Source organism: Sorex fumeus, unplaced genomic scaffold, assembly GCF_029834395.1.
Source record: "Sorex fumeus unplaced genomic scaffold, SorFum_2.1 ptg000058l, whole genome shotgun sequence".
NCBI classification, from domain to species: Eukaryota; Metazoa; Chordata; class Mammalia; order Eulipotyphla; family Soricidae; genus Sorex; species Sorex fumeus.
Genome location: NW_026606115.1, coordinates 24,901,587 through 24,926,863, shown reverse-complemented (window position 1 = coordinate 24,926,863; position 25,277 = coordinate 24,901,587).

The window sequence follows — 25,277 nt, the reverse complement described above, 5'->3', positions numbered from 1 at the left end:
CCATCCCTCCACCAGTGCACATTCCCCCCCCATTCCCCACCACCAATATCCCCGGTATATCCCCCTTTCCCCACCCTCCCCCTGCCTCCATGGCAGACAATATTCCCCATACTCTATATTTTTGGGCATTATGGTTTACAATACAGACACTGGGAGGTTATCATGTTTGGTCCTTATCTGCTTTCAGCACACATCTCCCATCCTGACCGGTTCTTCCAGCTATCATTTTCTTAGTGATCCCTTCTCTATTCCAGCTGCGGGTCTTGACAAGGACCCTGACTCCAGATCACAAGCAGTTTATATAGGGTTCAGAGTTAAGAGGAAATTTATATACCGGTCGATTTTTAGCATTGGTCCTATTACAGTGGTGCTCAGCAATTAGGCAATGGTTAGCAACAGTTTCTAAGGAGAGTGCAGTGACCCTTCATGACCGGCCAGACCCAACTGCCCAATTTCTTATCTTGGCAAATTACTCAACTGGGAGTTTATAAGAAACTCCAAGTCCTGCTCCGGGAAACAGAAACTGAGGCCTAGTTGAGACTTAATGTTGGCTGCAGCTTGTCATGGCATCAGCTTCAACCTCACACAAGTAAACACACACACAAATTTTTCTTTATAGCTTCTGCACCTCCAAAGAAACAGTGACCAAAATACAAAGACAGTCTACAGAATGGGAAAGGATATTCACCGAATACACATCTGACAAGGGGTTGATATCCAGGATATACAAAATACTGGTTAAACTCCACAAGAAGAAAACATCCAACCCCATCCAAAAATGGGGCAATGAAATGAACAGAAACTTTCTCAAAGAAGAAATCCGAATGGCAAAAAAGCACATGAGAAAATGCTCTACATCATTAATCATCAGGGAGATGCAGATCAAAACCACAATGAGATACCATCTCACACCTCAGAGACTGGCCCACATTCAAAAGAACAAAAGCAACCGATGCTGGCGTGGATGTGGCGAGAAAGGGACACTCCTTCACTGTTGGTGGGAATGTCCACTGGTTCAGCCCTTCTGGAAAACAGTATGGACGATTCTCAAAAAATTAGAAATTGAGCTCCCATTTGACCCAGCAATACCACTCCTGGGAATATATCCCAGAGAGGCAAAAATGTATAGTCGAAGTGACATCTGCACTTGTTTGTTCATTGCAGCACTCTTTACAATAGCCAGAAACTGGAAGAAACCTGAATGCCCAAGAAGAGATGACTGGTTAAAGAAACTTTGGTACATCTACACAATGGAGTACTATGTAGCTCTTAGAAAAGATGAAGTCATGAACTTTACATACAAGTGGTACAATATGGAAAGTATCATGCTAAGCGAAATGAGTCAGAAAGAGAGGGATAGACATAGAAAGATTGCATTCATCTGGGGGATATAAAGTAACAAAGTATGAGATTAATACCCAAGAATAGCTGAGATCAGCACCAGGAGGATTACTCCATAACTTAGAGGCCAGCCGGGTATCCTAGAGGAAAGGGCAGTTCAGATAGAGAAGGGAGCACCAAATAAAGGATGTTTGGAGGATCCTCCCAGGAGGGGAGATGCATGTCGAAAGTAGACTATGAACTGAACATGTTTGCCACTCAATGCCTCTTTTGCAGACCACAACACCCAAAAGGAGAGAGAGAACACAGGGGATTGCCCTGCCACAGAGGCGGGGGGGATGGGGGGATGGGGGTGGGAGGGATATTATCCATGGTGGTGGAAAGTGGGCACTGGTGGAGGGATGGGTATCTGATCATTGTATAATTGAAACCAAAGCACAAAAATTGTAAATCTACAACTTTAAAAAAAATAAAATAAAATAAAGGGAAAAAAAATTTTTCTTTATAACTCGTTGTTTTGATTATATCCTCTTCTCATTGACAAATGACATATTCTCCAAACAAAGCGAATGGAAATGGTCAGGTAGAGAGCACCCATCACTGAGCAAATGAAATTCACAGTAAACGAAATTTATCAGCTCTACTGACAGTTAAGGGGGAGGACACCCCCTATGCCAGGCAGGGCCAGAGAGTATTGTAATTAAGAACAGAGTGAATAAATAGGGAATATGGGCATCAGGCTTTCTAATATTAAGAAGGCAAGATAACCCTTGGCTCCACAGTTGAGGTGATGGGTTCCTCTGAATGCATGAGGGAAGTTACTGGCTAGATCACTCTATCTATGGGAGCATCATGAGGAGGAGAATTTGCAGTTAGGCTATTTGAGGCCCTCCTAATTTTACCAGCTGTCGAGGCAGCACTCGATATTAATTTTAGGACTTACATCATTACAACTGACCTCTTGAATGCCTTGGCCTCAATTTAAAACTTGGTCATGACTGAGACTCTTAGGGAGTAGATGCGCCTCCCTAGGAAATAAAGTAGTCACCCGACGAAGTGGATAAAGGACCATATAGGGAAGTAATCTTCAAAATGTATCATTTTTTTTAAAAAAGGTGCTTTGATTTTTTTTTATTTTTGGGCCACACCTGGCAGTTCTCAGAGCTTATTCTTGACTCTGCACTCAGGGATCACCACTGGTGAGGCTCAGGGGACTAAATCTGGGTCAGACACATACATGGCAATCATTTTACCCACTATACTATTTTTCCAGCCCCCAAACAAGTTAATTTTAGAGAGTTACCCCTTTTGGTTACTACAAGTTCTTGAGAAAACTGTGCAGCACTGGTCCTATGAGAGTGGGTCCCTGCGGGGGAGGTACAAATTTAGACTAATCAGTGCCTATGGTAATAGTGACACCAAGTGGGGGGTGGTGACCAATTGCCACTTTGTCACTTAACTGAGAGTTCGCTGAGGAACTCAGAGAACTTAAATCAACCTTAAACCAATTTTCTGGGGGCATTAAGAAGATGAAAAAGTTTTATCGATGTCTTCCTTAAGAGCTAAGAAAAAGTGCTGATTATTATTTTCAGAATGTTATTCTAAGTAAGGATTAAGAGCTTACATTGGGACCTTAGTGCATACAAAGTCATGTGCAACTTTGATTTTTATTTTTTATTATCTATGAGTGAAGACTGGAGCGATAGCACAGCAGGTAGGGCATTTGCCTTGCACACGGCCGACCCAGATTTGATTCCTCCATCCTTCTCAGACAGCCCAGCAAGCTACTGAGAGTATCCCGCCCAAACGGCAGAGCCTGGCAAGCTCCCCGTGGCGTATTCGATATGCCAAAATCAGTAACAACAAGTCTCACAATGGAAACGTTACTGGTGCCCGCCCGAGCAAATCAGTGAGCAATGGAAGGACAGGACATACAGTGCTATGAGTCAAGAGACTCCCAGGGTCCTTTCATCCAATGGGACAAATGTTTATAGGCAAGGACTGGAGTTTTTGTTAAGATGTTCAGATGGGACTATTTGTTGACTATGCCATTCAGTTAATATTCACCTGACTTTGAAGTGTGTCCAATTGAGTTGATTCCTGGATACCATTGTTTCCAGGGACCTTATAGTTTAGGGTGAAAATTTGCACCATTATCTTAAAGTCAGGATTTATGGGTGGTATGCTACCCATCAAATGTCTGAACTCCCATTGTTTATCACTCAGTTGACCTGAAGTATTTAGGAGAGGGCTGAGGTTCTTCCAACATCCTGGTATCTGACAAGTGATTGAGGCCAGAGGAGGCCATCCCTCCCGTAGGTTAGATCTACTAGAGGTCCCAGGTTTCATTCTATCCTGTAGCAAGGAGATGCATCAGCAGAGATGGGTGAATGGGGACTGTTTCTCAAGGCATAATGAATGGGCAGTGGGGTATAGAAGGTCACTGTTTTGGACATGGTGAACCATAATTTTCAGGAGATGTCAATATATGACCAGAAATTGCTGCCCTAAAAGGCTATTATGAAGGATCAATAGAACAATGTCTTGCAGCAGAAACCCATGGATGACTTGTGGATTTCAGGAGGTAGGACAGAGGGTGCTACTATAACAAGGAAGGGATGCCTGGGAGGTACTAAAAAGAGTGCTGTTGATTCCAATTTTGCCAAATTCTATACCATTTTTGCTGGACAAGCCAAGTTGGGTCAAATTTCAAGTTACAAATTAAGTAAAACTTTTATGTGAGCTATATGGTGTCTCCAGAACTTTTTAAAAAATAGCCTGAAAGATAGACTGGGAACTGGGAAGGAGTACACCAGTTAGGGCACACATGCTTAGTATGTGCCTCAAATGGGTTCAATCTCCAGCACCACATAGTCCTGCAAATCATTATCGGATGCAGCCCTGGAAGTGCCCCCCCCCCAACCCCTACCCACAAGCTCTGCCAGGGTGGCTCAAGTATCTCTAGAACTGCAGGTCTGAACAGCATCGCATCCTTTGCCTACCACATTGAATCGCTGAACCAGTTGACAGAGAATCACTGGTGTAGCTCCCTGAAGCTTCTGAGCACTATTTGGAAGCCCTACCCCACCCCAACAATAACCAAAATATGTTCCATTTTTAACAATGTAGGTGCTGAAAGGGTCCACAGTTGTTTCTTGATCGTGTTGGAAATGGAGCAGTTTCTGTTTGCCAATGAATTTTCAGAAGTGATGGATGTCACTTTGTGTGGCAATGGACCCTCCCCTTTAGAAGTTTCCTTTGCAAGCATCTGTCCATCCGGAATAAATATGTCAATGCAATATCCTTGGAGAAAGATTCAATCAATGTGATGTCACATCTGTGTTCCTAAAGAAAGAGGTATGCACTTAGAATCTTCCATCCAACAATGGTCCACTATGACCAAGGCTGCTAGGATTCCCCCATGGGCAGCTGATAAAGATGTCCTGGGAATGTGAAACCAAAGAGAAATCAAGAAACTGTGAAATCACTGAAAATAATACTTATCAAATCCATAAAAGGCAAATAATTACTAATTGCTGAATGTACTGGAGTCTTAATAGTTGAGTAAGAGTCCCTAGTAAGATGTACCACTCCAGAGAAAGAAGAGATATTGAACAAAGAAGCAGGGAGGATACTCTTACTCATTCACCTGTATAATAGATCTTGTAAGACCTTATATTTTGATCTTTGAAGGTCCTGTTTTAATTACATTGAGCCATGTTAACGTCATTGTTGTTGTTTTCTGAGCACTGCAGGATGGGGCCGAAAACGAACACCACAGAAAAAACATATTCCTGAGTGTTCAGAGATGATGCCTAGCAGTCATCAGGGAGCCATGTACATGCTGAGGATCAAACCAGTGTCAGCTGTATGTAATGCAAGTGCCTTATCCGCCCTACTATTCTTCTGGCCTAGTCCATATTAACTATTTAAATTAGCCAATCCATGGCACTTTACTCAGTCAAAGCAAGATTTTATTTAATTTAAATATGATACTCATTGGGTCATTGCATACTATGGGATACTTTAGTATAAGCTATGATCACAAGAAATTTAGACAAATAATAACAATGATGGCTAAGGTGACGGTTGCCTATTTGTCCTCTGTTTTGCAGTCAGTAACTTCCTTATAACTCCCATATAATTCAGTAATGCTCTTAAGATTATAGAGGGTACCTTGTTTAAATCTAATGAGTCCCCAGATATAACCATAATCTGAGTCCTAGTATCGATTAAGTCCATGAAGTGTTGCCAACTGGCACATTTCAGCAGATATTGACGTTTTAGAGGTGCAAAAGCCAATCAGTGCCCTTTTGCCATGGGAGGGGTGTATCCCTTCTTAGTAATAAATTTCACATTTCCAACTGTGGGGGCTTTGGTTTCAATTTGATTGTGTCCCTGAAATTCTGAGGACTGAGCTCTTCCTTGCAATGAAAGTATCAGAAATAGAGAAGCCAAACAGGATTGGACCTACATTTCTTTCCCCTACAAGGCTTCCCTTTTTTGCTCTTCTCTTTTCTCTTTGTAAAAATTCTGTGATCAGGGGCTGGGAGATGTACAAAACTTAAGCCACATGCCTAGCATGCATTCAATCTAAGTTCAATTCCCACCACCAATTCGCACCACATGGTCCTTGAAGCATTATGAGGTGCATTTCTGGAGGCCCTCACCCAGATGTGGGGTAGCCCCGGTAATCCCTTACACCACAGGACCCAAGCAGCATCACATTTCCGGGTCCTTGCCCCACCCAATTGATTGAGAATGTGGCCTCTCTCCCCCAACCCTAATAAAAATCTTGTAATAATTTCAGTCACTGCTTGAAAAACCTCTGTTTTTATCTTCAGTCTCAACCTGGTCTCCTGTGATCTAGACCTTCTCTGGTGTGCTGGAGAAAGGTGCAGAGATTTGGGATCTCAGGCAGCTGTCTCCTCCAGAAGGCAATGCCAATCGGTCCTTCCAAGGTTGAAGGGCAATAAGCTCATCCGGGATTTAAACAAAAACAAGTTTGATTTGTTTTGTCTGTTTGGGGGCCACATTCAGCGTTTCTCCAAGTTTACTTTTGGTACTTCACTCAGGAATCACTCTTGGTGCGCTCAGAGGACCATATAGGGTACTGGAGATCCAACCTGGGACTGCACATGCAAGACAAGTGCCCTACCTACTGTACTATCTCTCCAAACCTGCCCCCATGAGATTGTTTTATCTCTGTTTTTTGAGAGATCCAGCAAAGATTAAACATTTATGATTTGAGTCAGTGGCAGCACCAAGCAAAGCCCTCGTGTGTTGCCTAGGGATGATACACTGAAAATGCAATTCATTAGGAAATGCTTCTTCCCATCAATGCCTGGGCTGTTGGCAATCATGGAGTGCCATTTAGTATCTGTAGGGGTCTGATGAGCATAGACAACAGTAGCAAGGGAAGCAACAGCATAGAGAAGTGAGGACGCGATCCTTAACTTAGCAACTATGACTATTAGGTCACTGCAGAGCCATGATTCATTTTCTTCAGGACAGTCATCTACTTTCTTTTCACCAACCTCACAAAGAGTTCTCCTGTGCTTGTCCTTAGCAGTGCACAATCACAAACAAGGTTTTTTCTGGTCTACTTCCAGCAGCCAGTAACAAGAAGCAGGCAGACAAGAAAGTTATAGTCAATAACTTTCGGCAAGAGGGAACTAAGTTCCAACAGATTAGGGTTTTTTTTGCGTGCCTTTCTATGGACATCACTGCCCACCCCAGTTCAAGTTGACAATACATAGAAGTGCTGAATATAATTAAAAGTAGGGAGGTGGACACTCTGGTGGAGGATATGGTGTTGGAACATCATACCACTAAAACCCTACCGTAATAGTATTGTAGTAAATCGTGGTGCTTAAAATTTAGAAAATAATAATACTGTACTGTACTGTACTGTCCTCCCGTTGTTCATTGATTTGCTCGAGCAGGCCCAGTAACATATCCATTGCGAGACTTGCTACTGTGTTTGGCATTTCGAATATGTCATGGGTAGCTTGCCAGGCTTTGCCGTGTGGGCATGATACTCTTGGTAGCTTGCCAGGCTCTCCGAGAGGGGTGGAGGAACTGAACCTGGGTCGGTCAGGTAGGCTGCATGCAAAGCAAATGCCTTAACCGCTGTGCTATTGCTCCAGCCCAGAGAAAATAATAATAAAAGTGCTTTTAAAAAGAACTTTTTGAATATAAAATATTAGAAATCACCTCAATGTCAAGCAGCAATTGACCACATTTTCATGGTAAAATTTCTTATAGTGATACACATTACACTATAAAAGAATATTTTATTGCATTGGAAAGCTCATGATAATTGTTCAATAAAGAAATAAATTACAAAAAAGTAAAAGTAGAACAATGTTTATTGTAAATAACTTTGAAAAGTTAGTGGAAAATATTCTTGGAAATGGAATTGTTAAACCATTTCTCTGAAGAGTTGGGTTGAGGGAGGTAGGGGGGAAGAAATTGCAAACGTTTTCTAGGGGATACTAGAAATTTTCAGTTTATCTTTTTCCCTGTATGGTCCATGCATTTGGTCTAATTTTACTGTGTATATTGTGCATATACTGAACAAGGGAGTTCTGTTCCATTTAAAGTTTGGTGCACACACAGACCAATGGAACAGGATTGAATATCCTTACACACACCCTCAATTATATGATCATCTAATCTTTGATAAGGGAACAAGAAATGTGAAATGGAGCAAGGAAAACCTCTTTAACAAATGGTGCTGGCAAAACTGGACAGCTACATGCAAAAACAATGAATTCAGACCTCTACCTAACACCATGCACAAAAATCAGATCAAAGTGGATTAAAGACCACAACATCAGATCAGAATCCATAAGATACATTGAATAAAAGGTTGGCAGAACCTTCAACGACATCAAAGCTAAAGATATCTTCAAAGATGACAGCCCACTGACCAAGCAAGTAGAAACAGAGATAAACAAATGGGACTATATTAAACTAAGAAGCTTCTGTACCTCAAAAGAAACAGTGACCAGAATACAAAGACAGTCTACAGAATGGGAAAGGATATTCACCCAATACCCTTCAGATAAGGAGTTTATATCAAGGATATACAAGATACTGGTTGAACTCCACAGGAAGAAAACATCCAATCCATCAGAAAATGGGGCTATGAAAAGAACAGAAACTTTCTCTAAGAAGAAATCTGAATGGCCAAAAGGCACATGAAAAAATGCTCTTCATCACTAATCATCAGGGATATGCAGATCAAAACAACTATGACATATCATCTCACACCATAGAGACACATCCAAAAGAACAAAAGCAACTGGTGTTGGTGTGGATGTGGGGAGAAAGGGACTCTCCTTCACTGCTGGTGAGAATGCCGACTAGTTCAACGCTTTTGGAAAACAGTATGGATGATTCTCAAAAAATTAGAAATTGAGCTCCCATATGACCCAGCAATATCACTTCTGGGAATATATCCCAGAGATGAAAAAATATAGTAGAAATGACATCTGCACTTCTATGTTCATTGTAGCACTATTCACAATAGCTAGAATCTGGGGAAAAAACCGAGTGCTGGAGAACAGATGATGGTTAAAGAAACTTTGGTACATCTACACAATGTAATACTATGCAGCTGTTAGAAAAGATGAAGTCATGAACTTTGCATATAAGTGGATCAACATGGAGAGTATCATGCTAAGTGAAATGAGTCAGAAAGCGAGAGACAGACATAGAAGGACTGCACTCATTTGTGGAATATAAAGCAGCAGAATAGGAGACTAACACCCTAGGATAGTAAAGATAAGGACCAGGAGGATTGCTCAATGGCTTGGAAGCTGGCTTTGCATGCTGGGGAAAAAGGCAGCTCAGATAGGAAAGCAGCCACCAAGTAAAGGATGCTTGGAGGGCCCGCTATGGAGGGGAAATGTGTGTTGAAAGTAGACTATAGACCGATCATGATGGCCACTTAATATGTGTATTGCAAACCACGGTACCCAAAAGGAAAGAGAGAGTGAGAGAGAGAGTGAAAGGGAATACCCCTGCCACAGAGGCGGGGGGTTGGGTGGAGGTGGGGTGGTGGGAGGGATACTGAGAACATTGGTGATGGAGAATGGGCACTGGTGGAGGGATGGGTACTCAATTATTGTATGACTGAAATGTAAGCATGAAAGTTTGTAAGTTTGTAACTGTACCTTGCCGTGATTCACTGAAAAAGTTAAAAATGAAATAAATAAAAGAAATAAAAGAAAATAAAATAGAAAAAATAAATAAAGTTTGGTGCACAGGGCTTACTCTTGACTCTGCTAAGAAGTTACTCAGAGGGGCTTAGGGAATTCTATACAGTGCTGGGGATGGAAGTGGGGTCAGCCACATTCAGGGTATGTGCCTTCACCCCTATACTTTCTCTCCAGCACCTCCTGGCTTATGATTTTTTTAATACTTCATCTCTAGATATTCAAGAGGTCGCCAATCTATGCCTCCCATCAAGTTGAAGAAAATCTAGTTACTCACAGAAATTCCTGTCTTAAATATAGGATCATTTAGAGTAAGAAGAAGGACAATGCCCCAGCAGAGACTTTATAGTACTATGTAGGCCAAAACATGCAGCCAAAGTACACAAGAATCAATCGTGCTGTGACAGGCAACATTTGCCCCAGCATGGAACTGGTTCATTAGTCATAACCAGAGTATCCTTGGTCATGGTTGGTCTAACTGTGAATGATGACAGTGGTTTTGATTAAATTCATCTTTACCCTATTGGCAATGGAAGGGTCTTGCCCTTGAGTAATGGACATGGCTGAAGACCTAGCATCAAATGCTGGGCAGAGGAAACTGACAGCAATTTAGCAGCTACATATACCCATAACCTAGAGGAGGAAGAGAAGGACATGCTCATTGTAAAGAGCCACAAGGGGTTTGCTCTTGTGAAACAATGAACAATCAAGGATTGAGAGGGGCAGGCCTTGAAATATTAACAGAATGAGGTAATCCCCTGTTCCTGTGGGAGGATGTGATTGGCTTGTTTAGATTATTCTCTGGGCAAGCAAGGAACTGAAGTCCATCACTCAGGGATAAGTAGGAACCCTGTCTGGCCTCCCTGATGAGGAAGGTTTTTTTGCATAGGGGATCATAGTTTTCCAAGGAGAACAGAGAGAGGAATTAAGAAGTTAGGCCATTTAAGACATGCTCAATCCCACTAGATGCCAAGCAATATATACCAATATATTCTAAGGCTTTTATAACACATTCCATTTCCATTCCATTTCTTTTGTGTCAGGGGAGGGCAATGTAACACCCAGCCATGCTTGGTACTATTCCTGGCTCTCTGCTCAGGATTGACTCCTGGCAGTGTTCAGGGGACCTATTTGGTTCCCTGGTACCTATTTGGTACCAGGGATTGAACCAGGGTCATCTACATGTAATTCAATTACCTTAATCCCTGTGCTATCTCATCAGTCCCCCATTTCTATATCCTTCTAATTTAAAACTACTACAATCAAGACAGTTGTGTTGGTGGGCATACAATGTATAAAGATGTTATTTATGTAACAGTAAGGGCATAAAGGAAGGGAGTGAATGGATTTTATAATATTGAAATCACTGCAGTATTTATTTTAACTTGAATGTATTTTTTAAGTTAATATGTTCAGTACAATATCCAGAGAAGTCACAAAGAAATCACTCACAATATAACAGAGAAAAAAATGGAGTAATAAAAGAGACAGAATTTTAAATAATCCATTTAACACCAAAGAAGCAGTAATCATGAAATTGATGGACAAAAAAGACACGAGATGTAGAAAACAAAAAGCAACACAGAAAGCATAAATCATGCCTTTTGGTAATTAAATTAAACTTAAAAAGATTAAACACTGCAATCAAAAGGAAGTGATTAGAATAATGGATTAAAAGGCATGATTCACTTTTATGCTGGCAATAAGAGAAATTCTTTGGATTTAAAGACACAATTTATTTGAAACATGGAAGAAGATGTTTAAAAACAGTAAACAAAAGAGAGCTTGAGTGCATAAACTAATATCAGACAAAACAGACATTAAGGCTAGGGATTTGGCTCAGTAGAGCACTTGCCTTGCATGTGTGATGCCCTGAGTTCCATTTCCAGCACGGGCAAAAGAAAAAAACCCGAAAGTGGGGCTGGAGCGAAAGCACAGTGAGTAGGGCGCCTGCCTTACACATGGCTGACCCGGGTTTGATTTCCAGCATCCCATATGGTCCCTCGAGCACCGCCAGGAGTAATTCTTGAGTGCAGAGTCAGGAACAACCCCTGTGCATCGCCAGGTGTGACCCAAAAAACAAACAAACAAAAACCCTGAAAGTTTGTGATTCCAAATAAAATTTAAGACAAAAATTGCACCTAGAAAGAGGAAAGGTATTATATGACAACAGAGTAAAAAACTCAAGGAACTATAATAAATACAAATGAAAGTATGCCCAAAAAAGACTCTTTATATACTTGAAGCAGAAATGAACAGAGTTACATGGTCTAAGAGATGATTTACCAATATTACTAGGGACCATAATATTAATCTTACATGGAATAAATTATTTATTTATTTTTAAAGAGTACATGAGTTTTAAATTTTATCTTAAGCACAGTGGTTTACAAAAACTGTTACTGCTATGGTTCCATGCATAAAACTTGCAGTTATGTCAAATAAAAAAACTTCAAGTTGCAGAAAAACTTAAAGGAATTCTATGAACAGTTATGTACCAACAAATTAGATAACCCAGATGAAACAGATGCATTTCTAGACAAATACAAGAAACCAGAACTGAATCAAAAAGAAATAGAGAATTTGAGTAGACCTATACTAATAACATGATTGAATCAGTCATCAAAAGTTCCAAACAAGGGGATGGAGGTGCTATCTAATAGTATAGGAGTTAAGGCACTTGTTTGCATCCTGCTGATCCCAATTCAAATCCCTGGCACTGCATATGGTTCCCCAAGCATTTTTGATTCCACAAGCATTTGCTAGGGATTAATACTGAGCACAGAGCCAGGAACTGCCCCTGAGCACTTGTTGGTGTGCCCAACTCCCAGCCCCCTCCCATATACTTAACAAGAGGACCTGTTCTTGGGGAAAAAGTGCCTTCCCTGCAAGCATGAAGACATAAGTTTGATCCCCAGTGTTCATAATCACGTGGAACATGATCCCAGTGGCTCTGCTATTTGGAATTCCAGGTGTCACAACAGAGTGTGAGATCTCCAGAGTGTCACAACCAGGTGTACACAACTCTGAAAAGAAAGATGTGCAACACTGTGGCCAGGTATTGCAAAAACTTCAACCTGGTGTGTGATTCCAAATAACACTACCAAGCATATGTGTGAGCCCTGGTCATTTCAACAAGAACAACAAAGGGAAAGGAAGAGAGAAATATTCTTAGCAAAATAGAAAAGCCTAGTGTCATATATCTTAACCAGTGAATTCTGTCAGTGTTGGAAGGAAAAAAGGAAGGAGAGAGGGATGAAAGGAGGGAGGGGGAGAGAGGAAGGCAGGGTGAAGAAGGAAAAGAAATGATGAAAGACAAACCACCTCTGGCGTCAAGCACGCCTATTCACCGGCCATGATCCATAGACTCATAAGTAAACCTCAAAAGATATCAACAAGTTGCAGAGATTTTTCCAGACCCCCTGCAAAACAGTTGTCCTGAACAAATCAGAGGGTGGCGGGTGAACTCCATGCCCACCCAAACAGAGTCCAGCAACCAAAAACCTCGACACTCCACAATTGCCACCATGCTTCAGGCCAGACTTCACTGCTGGGATGATTCTCATCCAGAAATTCACTTAATCACTTAACTTCCCATTAGTCGTCTATTTGCTCAAGCGGACGCCAGTAACATCTCCATTTGTCCCTGTCGTGTGCTAGTGTAGCCCAATGGCATCAGTTCACTCTGGGAACATGAAGAGCCTCAAACCAATCGTTCATGATCTTGATGAAGAAGTCTGAACCATCTGGTAGGTGGGTGGCCACGCGGTCTTTTGACATCCCGTGGAATCCAGTTGGTAACAGCTCTAGTCCAGCGGTCGTCTTTAAATTTCATTATGTGACCAGCCCATCTGATTTTTGACACCTTGGCAAATGAGACAGCGCCCCTGATTCTTGATCGTTGATGGATGTCAGAACTCCGGATTCTTTCTCTCATTTGAGTGAAACGTGATATTCCAAGCATAGCTCTTTCAATTCTTCTTTGGGAGACCTGAATAGCGTTCTCATCCTGTTTGCGTAGGGCCCAGGTCTCTGAGGCATATGTTAATGCAGGAAGAACAGTGGAATCAAAGAGATGTGCCCGGAGCCGGAGGTTCTTTGTCCTCTTAGCTATTTCTTCGACGTTCTTGAAGGCGTTCCAAGCCGCTCTCTTCCTCCTGTGCAGCTCGGGTGCCAGGTCATTTGTCATGTTGACTTCTCGACCTAGGTACATATAGCTGTTGCATTCGGAGATGGTCGTTCCGTTGAGAGCGAATAGGGCGTCAGGAACGAGGCTGTTTCTCATAAACATTGTCTTCGTAAGATTCAGCTGTAGTCCTACCTTTTCACACTCACGGTCAAAGTCGGCCAGCATTTGTGCCGCTTGGCTGATGTTTGGTGTTATTAAAACAATGTCATCAGCAAAGCGGAGGTGGTGTAATTGCCGACCATCTATCTTTACTCCCATTCCTTCCCATTCCAGTCGTCGCATGATGTTCTTGAGGGTGGCACTGAAGAGTTTCGGTGAAATGGTATCACCCTGCCGAACCCCTCTCTTGACATCAACGATCACTTCTTTGTAGAATGGTGAGATCCTGGTAGTGAATCCGCAATACAGCTCACGGAGGATCCTGATGTATTGGGCTTGAATGCCCTGATTGGCTAGGGCTTCAATGACCGCTTCCGTCTCAACAGAATCAAAGGCCTTCTTTAAATCAATGAACGTTAAGCAGAGCGGCATCTTGAACTCCCGAGAAACCTCAATGAGCTTGGTTATCGTGTGGATATGGTCGATGGTGCTGAATCCTTTGCAAAACCTGGCTTGCTTGCATGGTTGTCCTTCATCTAGTGTTCTGCCAATCCTATTTAGGATGACTCAAGTGAACAACTTGTAGATGACAGACAATAGGCAGATCGGGCGATAGTTGCCAATGTCATGGATGTCTCCCTTCTTGAACAGTAGTACGGTCCTGCTGGTTTTCCCTTGGGATGGAACCTTGCATTCAGACAGGTAACGTGTGAAGAGCCGGGCCAGTGTATTGATGAGTACTGACGGCACGTTCTTCAGGTGTTCAGGTCTGACCTTGTCTGGGTCGGGTGCTGTTTGTTTCTTTACTGAGGAAATGGCGTGTCGGATTTCGGAAGGGAGAACGTTGGGAACGACATATCCATCCTGTGGAATTTGGTATGTCGGCAAGTGGACATGGCTATCGAAGAGATTTGAGTAGAAGTCATGGATAATCTTCTCCATTGCCATTCTGGAGGATGTGATGGATCCATCAGGACGTCGGAGGGCAGTCATCTTGGTCTTGTAGCTGGCAAAGGACAGGCGGGCGTTACGAATACTTTTCCCGGCTTCTGCCACATCTACCAGCACTTCTGCTCTTCTCTTTGAGGTCTTTCTTGATCGCATCTCTGCACTGCTTTGTGAGCTCGGACGTTAGCTTGCGGTTATTCTTGAGCTTATTCGCCAGCGTGGTTTGACGCATCCAGAAATTAATCTGGTGAAAAACTCAGGTATGCAGGTTTTGTGACCACAAACTCCAGACTTTCATGAAGTTGGGGTTGTGCTACCTCCCCCAATCTCCCTATACTTCCAGAATGCCCAGCAGTCATGCACACACCCCAAAACTGCCACCCAGTTAAAATTTTAACTTCAGCTGTATCACTCATTAAAAATTTTGGACTTCCTGGAGGGGGTGGTGACTCTCAAACTCTAGACACTGATAAACTAGGAGTAGCATACCAGACTGGATAGGATGTAATGTAGAAGGCAACCAGTCTCGATTAACAAAATAAAAACACAGAAGGCTTGACCTGTAACAACATCTTAGTATTCTCTTATACAAGGGCTTAAGGGCACCATACTGAGATATAAAAATTTTCAACTTACTTTCCTCTAGATAAATATCTTTTAATCATTCTTTTAGCAAATTATTTATAACAAGCAATATAAAATAAATTATCGAGGGCCTGCTATAGGGGCAGGCTTAGGCTTAAGGTGTGGCTGGGAAAATTGAAAATAATGGTGATGGGAAGGTGTAATGGTATTGGGATGGTGTTGGAATAGGATATACAAGGCACTGGTTGAACCCCACAAGAAGAAATCATCCAACCCCATCAGAAAATGGGGCGATTAAATAAACAGAAAACTTTTCAAAGAAGAAATCCAAATGGCTAAAAGGCACATGATAAAATGCTCTTCATCATGAATCATCAGGGAGATGCTTTGGGAGTATTGCCATTTTGACAATGTTAATTCTCCCGATCCATGAGCAGAGGATATCTTTCCATTTTCTTGTATCCTCTTTTATTTCCTGAAGTTGCGTTTTGTAGTTTTCTTTGTACAGGTCTTTTACTGCCTTAGTTAAGCTGATTCTTAGACAAGGTTGGAAAAACCCTCCACGACATTGAAGCTAACGGTATCTTCAAAGATGACACACCACTGGCCAAGCAAGTGAAAACAGAGATAGAAAAATGAGACTATCTTAAACTAGAAGCTCCTGCACCTCAAAAGAAACAGTGACCAGAATACAAAGACAGTATACAGAATTGGAAGGGATATTCGCCCAATACTCATCCGACAAGGGGTTTATATCAAGGATATACAAAGTACTGGTTGAACTCCACAAGAAGAAATCATCCAACCCCATAAAAATGGGGTGACAAAATGAACAGAAACTTTCTCAAAGAAGAAATTTGAATGGCAAAAAGGCACATGAGAAAATTTTCTACATCATTAATCACCAGGGAGATGCAGATCAAAACAACAATGATATATCATCTCACACCACAGAGACTGGCCCACATCCAAAAGAACAAAAGCAACCAGTGTTGGCGCAGATGTGGCGAGAAAGGGACTCTCCTTCACTGCTGGTAAGAATGCCGACTGGTTCAACCCTTTTGGAGAACAGTATGGACGATTCTCATAAAATTAGAAATAGAGCTCCCATTTGACCGAGCAATACCACTCCTGGAAATATATCCTGGAGAGGCAAAAAAGTACAGTTGAAATGACAGTCGAAATGCCCTTCTATTTTCATTGCTGCACGGTTCACAATAGCCAATACCTGGAAAATACCGGAATGCTGGAGAATAGATGATGGTTAAAGAAACTTTAATACATCTACACAATGGAGTACTATGCAGCTGTTAGAAAAGATGAAGTCATGAAATTTACATACAAGTGGTACTATATGGAAAGTATCATGCTAAATGAAATGAGTCAGAAAGAGAGGGACAGACATAGAAAGATTGCATTCATCTGGGAAATATAAAGTAACAAAATAGGAGACTAACACCCAAGAATAGCCTAGATAAATACCAGGAGGTTCACTCCATGGCTTGGAGGCCAACCGCACATGCTGGGGGAAAAGGCAGCTCAGATAGAGAAGACAGCACCAAGTAAAGGATGTTGGGAGGATCCTCCCAGGACAGGAGCTACATGTTGAAAGTAGATTATAGACTGAACATGATTCCCACTCAATGCCTCTTTTGCAAACCACAGCACCCAAAAGGAGAGAGAGAACAAAGGGTGGATCAACAAAAGGTAGAAAAGATGAAGTCATGAAATTTACATACAAGTGGATCAACATGGAAAGTATCATGTTAAGTGAAGTGAGTCAGAAAGAGAGTGACAGGCATAGAAAGATTGCACTCATCTGTGGAATATTAAGTAACAGAATGGGAGACTAACACCCAAGTGTAGTAGAGATAAGGACCAGGAGGTCTTCTCCATGGCTTGGAAACCGGCCTCACATGCTGGGGGAAAAGGCAGCTTAGATAGAGAAGGGAACACCAAATAAAGGATGTTGGGAGGACCCATTTGGGTTGAAAGATGCGTGCCAAAAGTAAACTATAGACCAAACACGACGGCCGCTCAATACCTCTGTTGCAAACCACAGCACCCAAAAGGAAAGAGAATAAAAGGAATAAAAGGAAATGCCCTGCCGCTGAGGTGGGTTGGGGTGGTGGGGGATGAGGTGGGGGTGGTGGGAGGGATGCTGGGAACATTGGTGTAGGAGAATGGCCACTGGTGGAGGGATGAGTAAATGATCATTATAGACTGTAATGCAAACACGAAAGTTCATAAGTTTGTAACTGTACCCCATGGTGATTCACTAATAAAAAATTTTTAAGTTAAAATTAAAAAATGAATGCCTGTAACAAATCATCATGAACAACTCTGTAAATCACAATGTTTATATGAAGTGTAAGGGAGGAAATAAATAAAGCAGTCACTCTGCTTTCCTCCCTTTTCATAACCTCTGGTAAATATGAATCTAGCTTCTGTTTCTATTAATTCGCCTACTGGGGACATTTTAAGTTAAGTGGAATCACACAGCTCATGGATGACTGCTAATAATGCATTTCTTTGGGAGTGATAAGAATATACTGAAATTTGAGGTCAGAAAGATGATTTAGAAGGTAAGGTACTTGCTTTGCATGTGACTGACCCCAGTTCAATTTCTGGCACCTCATTTTGGTCCCATGAGTCACTTCTGTGCACAGAACTAGGAATAGCCTCTAAGCACTGCTGGGAGTAGCTCAAATTCTTAGATCCCCCCCCAAAATCTTCTGAATTAGAGTGGGGATGGTATAACTTCATGAATGTACTAAAATCCACTGAATTATATACATTAAACATGACTTTTACCATATTACCTAAGCTATACTAAGAAAAATGACAGAAAAGAAAAAATTACTTATAGTAAAGTGATTATATTACAATAAAATTATATATACAAATGGTTATATTTAGAACTTCAAAAACCAAGAACACTCCCAAATCAGTCAATAGCCTCACTGTGCACAGTGACTCATGTTAGAATTCTGAGAGAGGAGTTCTCCTTCCCTCCCTCCCTACACTACATCCTGTAAGTAAGTAAGTAAAGGCCCTCCCGTTGATCATCGATTTGCTCGAGCGGGCCCAGTAACATCTCCATTGGAGACTTTGTTGTTACTGTGTCTGGCATATCGAATACTCTCGGTAGCTTGCCAGGCTCTCCGAGAGGGGCGGAGGAATCGAACTAGGGTCGGTCATGTTGGCCACTTGTAAGGCGAACGCCCTACCGTTGTGCTATCGCTCCAGCCCACATCCTGAGGATTTTATTTTATTTTATTTTATATTTTGAGCCATAGCTGGTGTGCTCAGTGCTTACTCTAAGCTATGTGCTCAAGGATCACTCCTGGAAGGGCTCTGGGGCCATATGGAGTGCTGAGAATCAAACCCAGGTTGGTGGTATGCAGAGGAAGTGCCCTGCCACTGTTCTATCTCTCTGGTCCCAAATCTGAGGATTTTATCTGCTATATGGTTCTCTCCTTTCTCTTCCTAATGCCATTGATCTAGACTATCATTCACATGGACCATTGCAACAATCTCCTAGTGAATTTCTTTTACTCTGCCCCTCCCCCAAATCTAATTCATTCTTCACACAGCTACCAGAGTAATCTTTGTAAAATATGTCAACCCCATTCTTGAAACTTTTCAGTGGCTCTCCAGTACATTCAGAATATCGTCCAAATTGCTAGCCTACAAAACTCCCCATAATTCTAATTCTCCAGTTCCATAAAAAAATTCCTGCCTCTGAATTTTGTGCTTCATTAATACTGAGATTTTCGTAGTTCCCTGAATTCTCTTTCCAATTTTTAGACAGAAATGTCTTCTCTACGTTCTCATCCTGAGATGGCTATTCTCAGATCATTCCCTGAATAATTTCGACAATTCCATTTCTCTGCTCCCACTTCCTGGTCTAACTTTTGAAAAGTCTCTACACACATTGTTTCCATTCTTCCACTTATTTCCTCTTTACTCTACTAAAAGGAGGTCTTTCTTTTCCCACCATACCACTGAAACTGAAGTACCCAGGTCACCAACTACTTATTTGAGCAAATTAACAAAATAATTTCAGACCTTATCTTGACTGTCAGAGGTCCTTCAACCTAGTTGACCAGTTGTTCAAGTTCTCCTTCTGCTTTTTACTGTTTTAGTCTATTTCCCTCTATCTTCCCAAACTTAAAATGATGCTGTTCTAAAAGGGAATGCCCTGCCACAGAGGCAGGGTGGGATGGGGGAGATGGGGGGTGGGAGGGATACTGGGATCAGTGGTGGTGGAGAATGGGCACTGGTGGAGGAATGGGTACTCGATCATTGTATAACTAAAACCCAAGCACAAAAATTTGTAAGTCTACAACTGTACCTCATGGTGTTTAACTAATAAAAATTTAAGGAAAAACATATATATTTAAAAAATGATGCTGTTCTACACCATTTGGTCATGGAATCCTCCTCTCTCAACAAACCATTTGTACGTAAACATATCCCTTATGATGCTTTTTCCCAAATTGACTTATCTAGGCTCAACTACTTGATTCTTTCATTTTTCATTCCTCAAAAACTCAAAGTTAACATACCCATTTCCATCTTTGCTGATTTCTTGTCAAAGATGCCAGTACAAGGTGGAGATTTGCAAATGATAGAAAGCCAACTCAAACTTAAAAAAACTGTTCCAGTGTGTTTCAACTATTCCTGATATGGGGAAACTGCAACCTGAACTACAGATCCTGGTAAGGTGGAGGACTGGCAAGGTGACACATCATGTTGTTGGAGTGGAGGGACATGGTAATCATCTAGATCTCTGCTGAATTTCCTACCTGGTAGGGATAACTGCAATACAGGCTACAGAAATTCTGCCAGTCTATGTAATAACCTCTGGGCTTCTGATGAAAAAAAAAGTAGGCCAAGAAGAGTTCATTAGATGATGGGATTTCAGTCATTTGGGGATGTGAGACCATTTTACTTCTTGATGCACACTTCAGAATATCTATGTCAGGAAAGAGGTGTATGTGCACCAGTGCACCAGAGAAAAGCCTAGAAAAAAGGGGAAGAGCACTAAGAGCGATGGACCCCCAGGGGCTTAGGGGAACAGGTCATCATGATGGTTAAAGTTGCTGGTATTAAAATTGTAAGCAAGGGAGGATCTTGGGTGTGGGAAGGAAGTCAACAATCTGCACAAAAAGGATCCTGCCCAAAACTTCCAAGGGGCTGCAGCTTTTCAAGGCATTTCCTTATTAGTTGATCCAGGCAGGGGCTCCCAAGGCTAGACTAATCATGGACGTGCCCCCTACAATGTCAACACATCAAACAAGACACTGTAAGAACAGGATCATTTTCCTAGAGGTAGCTGCTTGCTGCAATCATTCTACTGATTAAATTTCCTTCTGGAAAGTCCTGCACAGACATTAATCAGGTGTTCCAGCCACTCCGTCCTATAGAGCCAAAGCCTCGCTGACCTTTAAAATATACCGAGTTAGTCGCTAGAACACATCTCCCTGGGGAGAACAGGTCCTCCGGATAATGCCCAGAAATCCATGTGGTTTATGCCCCTCCTAACTGAGCCTTCTTCCCTCTGCAGCGCACTGCACGTCCCCCTGACACCCCCCCCACACACACACACTGCTCCCGCCTCTGCTACCAGAGATCCAAAAGGAGGGAGGGCTCTGTCACCCTTCCATCTTGGGGTGCCTGCAACCACTTATGTATGTGGACTTGAAGATATACAATGATGCTGCTGCCTTAAAACAGCTTCTTTCTTCCTTGTTCTCCTGTGTAACATTTCCCATCTCATCAGCTTTTCTCCTGGATCAAACCTTCTGGTCTCCAGATATCCTCTGTTTCAACAGCATTGACTGAGTTGATTTGGAAGAGAGAATTCAGAGATAAGAATGGCAGTTTGCAGTCCCAGAGCACTTCACGCTTTCATCGTTCTGTGTCATCTTCACATCAATCCTGTGAAGGAAAGAGCATTACTGTTGCCATTGGATGGACATCAAAATAAAGGCTCAGATATTAGCTGATGTGGTCCGAGGCCCAGGGCTAGAAAATAGTCTAACCTTAAGCACTCTGTCATGCTAGCACAAATTAAGACTGGCAGCTGAGAGGTGTAAAAAAGAAATGACTTAGGGGCCCAGGGATGACTCATTGGTAGAGTGCCTGTCTGGTAGGCTTGAAGAGTCGAGTGAGATACCCACCACCCCCACATGACAGTGGTACTGTCATTTGGGATCCCTGGTGTCCCAACAAATGACGCAATATCAGGAGCACAACAATCCAACTGCATGAGCACCATAATTAAAGAGGGCAAACTCAGTGAGCGCCACCATAGAGTGTGTGAAATCACCAAACTGAAGTAATAAAAAGGAAGGGAATTTTAAAAATTGTTTGTGTTCTGGTCCATATTTGTGATGCTTAGGGCTTCCTCCTGGCTTTGTGCTCAGGGATCATTTCTAGTGGGGCTCAAAAGATCCTATGTAGTGCTGGGGATTGAACCTGGGTTCACCATATGCAAGACAAGGGCCTTAGCCCTATACTTACTCTCCAGCCCTTAGGGAAAACATGTTTTAATTTAAAAGATGCGCTTTGTAGGAGTGCAGGTAATGACTAAGGAGACCACTTCCGATTAGGGTGTCAGAGAAACAGTATGCAAAGAGCAGAGGCATGATGGAGACCATGAAAACCTAGGTTAGGGAAGACACATGGGGAGGTGACAAGGGTAGAATGCAGCCAGGTCTCCTTCACCAATTCAGATATCAGTAGAAGAGTAGAAGTTCAATTTCTTTCTCCCTTCCTTACTTTCTCCCTCCCTCCTTCTTTCCCTTCCATCTTCTTTCCTTTTCTCCTTTCTTCATTCTTTCCTTCTCCCCTCCCCCTCCTCTCCCTGTCCCTCCCTCCCTTCCTCCATCCCTTCCTTCCTTCCTTCCTTCCTTCCTTCCTTCCTTCCTTCCTTCCTTCCTTCCTATATTTTTTGTTTTGGGGCCACACCAGGCAGTGCTCAGAGACTATTCTTAACTGTGCTCAGGAGCGAGTCCTAGTGTTGCTCGGTATATAGTGCTGGGGATTCAACCGAAAGTCAGCAAGTGTCTTAGCCCCTGCAGTATCTCTCTGGCTTTCTTTTGGGTTGCCTAGGACGCCAACAACCCACTTTATTAAGGCCATGTCCCTTCAAATCCAGAGCATTAGTATTAAGATAAACCCTCACATTGCTGTCTCAGCAATGTAAGACAGTGCCCTGCCTCTAAAGCATAATATCGCTTACAACTCCATGTAGTGGACTGCAACTTAATTGGAAAGGATGCCTTGTACCATTCAAAATGCTCCAGAACATTTGGCATAGCGATTACAAATGGTTCTCCTGTGCCTAGGAAACTAATTGCAAATGGTTAGATAATACACAGCTAAAGGAAAGAAGGTTTCCCCTCAAATGAATTTTATAGCATATGTATAAGGATGTTTGTTGGTTGCCATGTTGCATGTACCTATAAAAACTGGAATGAAATATCCAACTGTGGGTTAGGGACGAGTTGATTAAATTAAGTCAGAAACATTCACATGATAGAATGACATTTAGCTGCTAAAAATATAATGAGTTGGAGAGATAGTATAATGGGTAAGCCATGCCTTACATGTGGCTCACCCAGGTTTTATCTCAGGCACCATATATGATCTTCCCAAGCCCTGTTAGGAGTGATTTCTGAGCACAGCTGGGTGTGGCATCCTTCCTTGCAACACCCCCCCCCCCACAAAAGAGGAAAACTTTTATATGGTGACATAGAACTGTACTGTGTAATAGTATTGGCTGTTTATAAAAGTTGCAGAGTAATTTTTACAGTTTGGTTCTTTTATGCTCACTCTTGAGCTGGGCAAAACTGTATTTATAGTTTTGTGTGGTATACATCTAAATGTTTGTCTATGTATGGAGAGTATCATGCTAAGTGAAATGAGTCAGAAAGAGAGGTACAGACAAAGAAGGACTGCACTCATTTGTGGAGTATAAAACAACTTAACATGAGGCTGTCACTTAAGGACAGTAGATACACAGGACAGATAGGTTGCTCCATAGCTGGAAGCCTGCCTCATGAGCAAAGGGGACAAGGCAGCTGGAATAGAAAAGGGATCACTAAGAAAACAATGGCTGGAGGAACCGGTCGGGATGGGAGATTTGTGCAGAAAGTAGATAAAGGACCAAACATGATAACCTCTCAGGGTCTGTATTGCAAACCATAATGCCCCAAAGTAGAGAGAGATTATGGGTAATCATGTCTGCCATGGAGGCAGAGGGAGGGTGGGAAAGGGGGGTTTACTGGGGATATTGGTTGTGGGGAATGTGCACTGGTGGAGGGTTGGGTGTTTGATCATTGTGTGATTATAGCCCAAACATGAAAGCTTATAATTATCTCACCGTTGTTCAATAAAATAAAATAAAAACATAGAAAAAGTGTACTTATTTCTAAGAGACAGTAAAAAAAATAAATGTTTGTCTATGTGTAGGAAAAGTGGAAAATTCTGGGGAAAGAGACACTTCCATAAAGAGAGATGAGATTGCAAGAATTAAAAGAGAATTTTTTATTATAGTTTTTGGGTACTGCTCAGGGGATTATGTACTGGCGGGGCTGAAACTGGGCCTCCAGCCCAGAAAGCATTCGATCCAGCCCTAAAGCCACCTCTCTGCCACCCACTCTTTGTATTATAAATTTAATTGGTCTTTAAATGTTGAGCTTCACGTATGTACCTTTGAAGTTCAGCAGGTTTTTAAAAATGTGCTCTTATTTTCCCTTTTATTGAACCTCACAAAATAGCCTTTATTCTCTACATTTTTCTGTTACCTACAAACCAGATAAACTGGCCATCTTACCTTCACTGAGATCAAAAACACTGTCCTCCCATTGTTCATCGATTTTGCTCAAGAGGGCCCAGTAATGTCTCCATTTTGAGACTTCTTGTTACTGTGTTTGGCATATCAAATACATCACGGGTAGCTTGCCAGACTTTGCCATGCAGGCGAGATACTCTTGGTAGTTTGCAGGGCTCTCCGAGAGGGGCGGAGAAATCGAACCTGGCTTGACCCAGCTTGGCCGGGCTGGCTGCACGCAAGGCAAACGCCCTACCACTATGCTATCGCTCAAGCCAGAGATCATTGATAAATATATAGAATTGGAATCTTGGGCTTCATTTGCAAGACTCTCTTCTTTCTTTGACTATTCTACTTTGGTCCTTGCTCTCTGTGTGTTAAAAGAAAACACCCTAACACCCCACCCTTTATTTTGTTTTTTTGGGGGGCCACACCAGCACTGCTCAGGTGGTACCTCATATGGGGGATTATATGGAATACTGAGGATCGAACCTAGGTCAGTGTCATGCAAGGCAAGAGCCCAACCCTCTGTACTATTGTTCTGGCTCCCCACCTCACCATTTACTGAACAACTTCAGCCTCGCTATAGCAGCATCTGGGTTCTTAAGCAGAGCTAAGGAGCAGGCCTGGCTTTAGCAACATTTTACCTTCACTGGAACCTCTTACAAAGCCAATCATACCACAGTCTTTTCCACAGCAACACACTGAATGATAATCTCACCAAAGGGATCCTCCCTAATAAACCACATTGCCTCCCGCTAGTCCAGCTTGCCCCAAAGTCCCCTGGGCCTACGCCAGGCAGCACTGTTACTTTCCTCTTCCCAGACAGATCTGTTTCCCAGCAAGCTTTCAGGCAATCCAGAGAGCAGAGAGCAGACAGCCCCCTGCTGGTGTAATTTCGGGGGCAGAGAAAGAGCTGGACCAGAAAAAAGGACTTGCCCACCCGCTGGCACTAACAAGCTTTAATCACACAATGAAAGAGAAGTTTGGGTTCCCTTGAGAGACAGGACACAGTGCCAGAAACTTGCATGCACAGGCAGGCAGG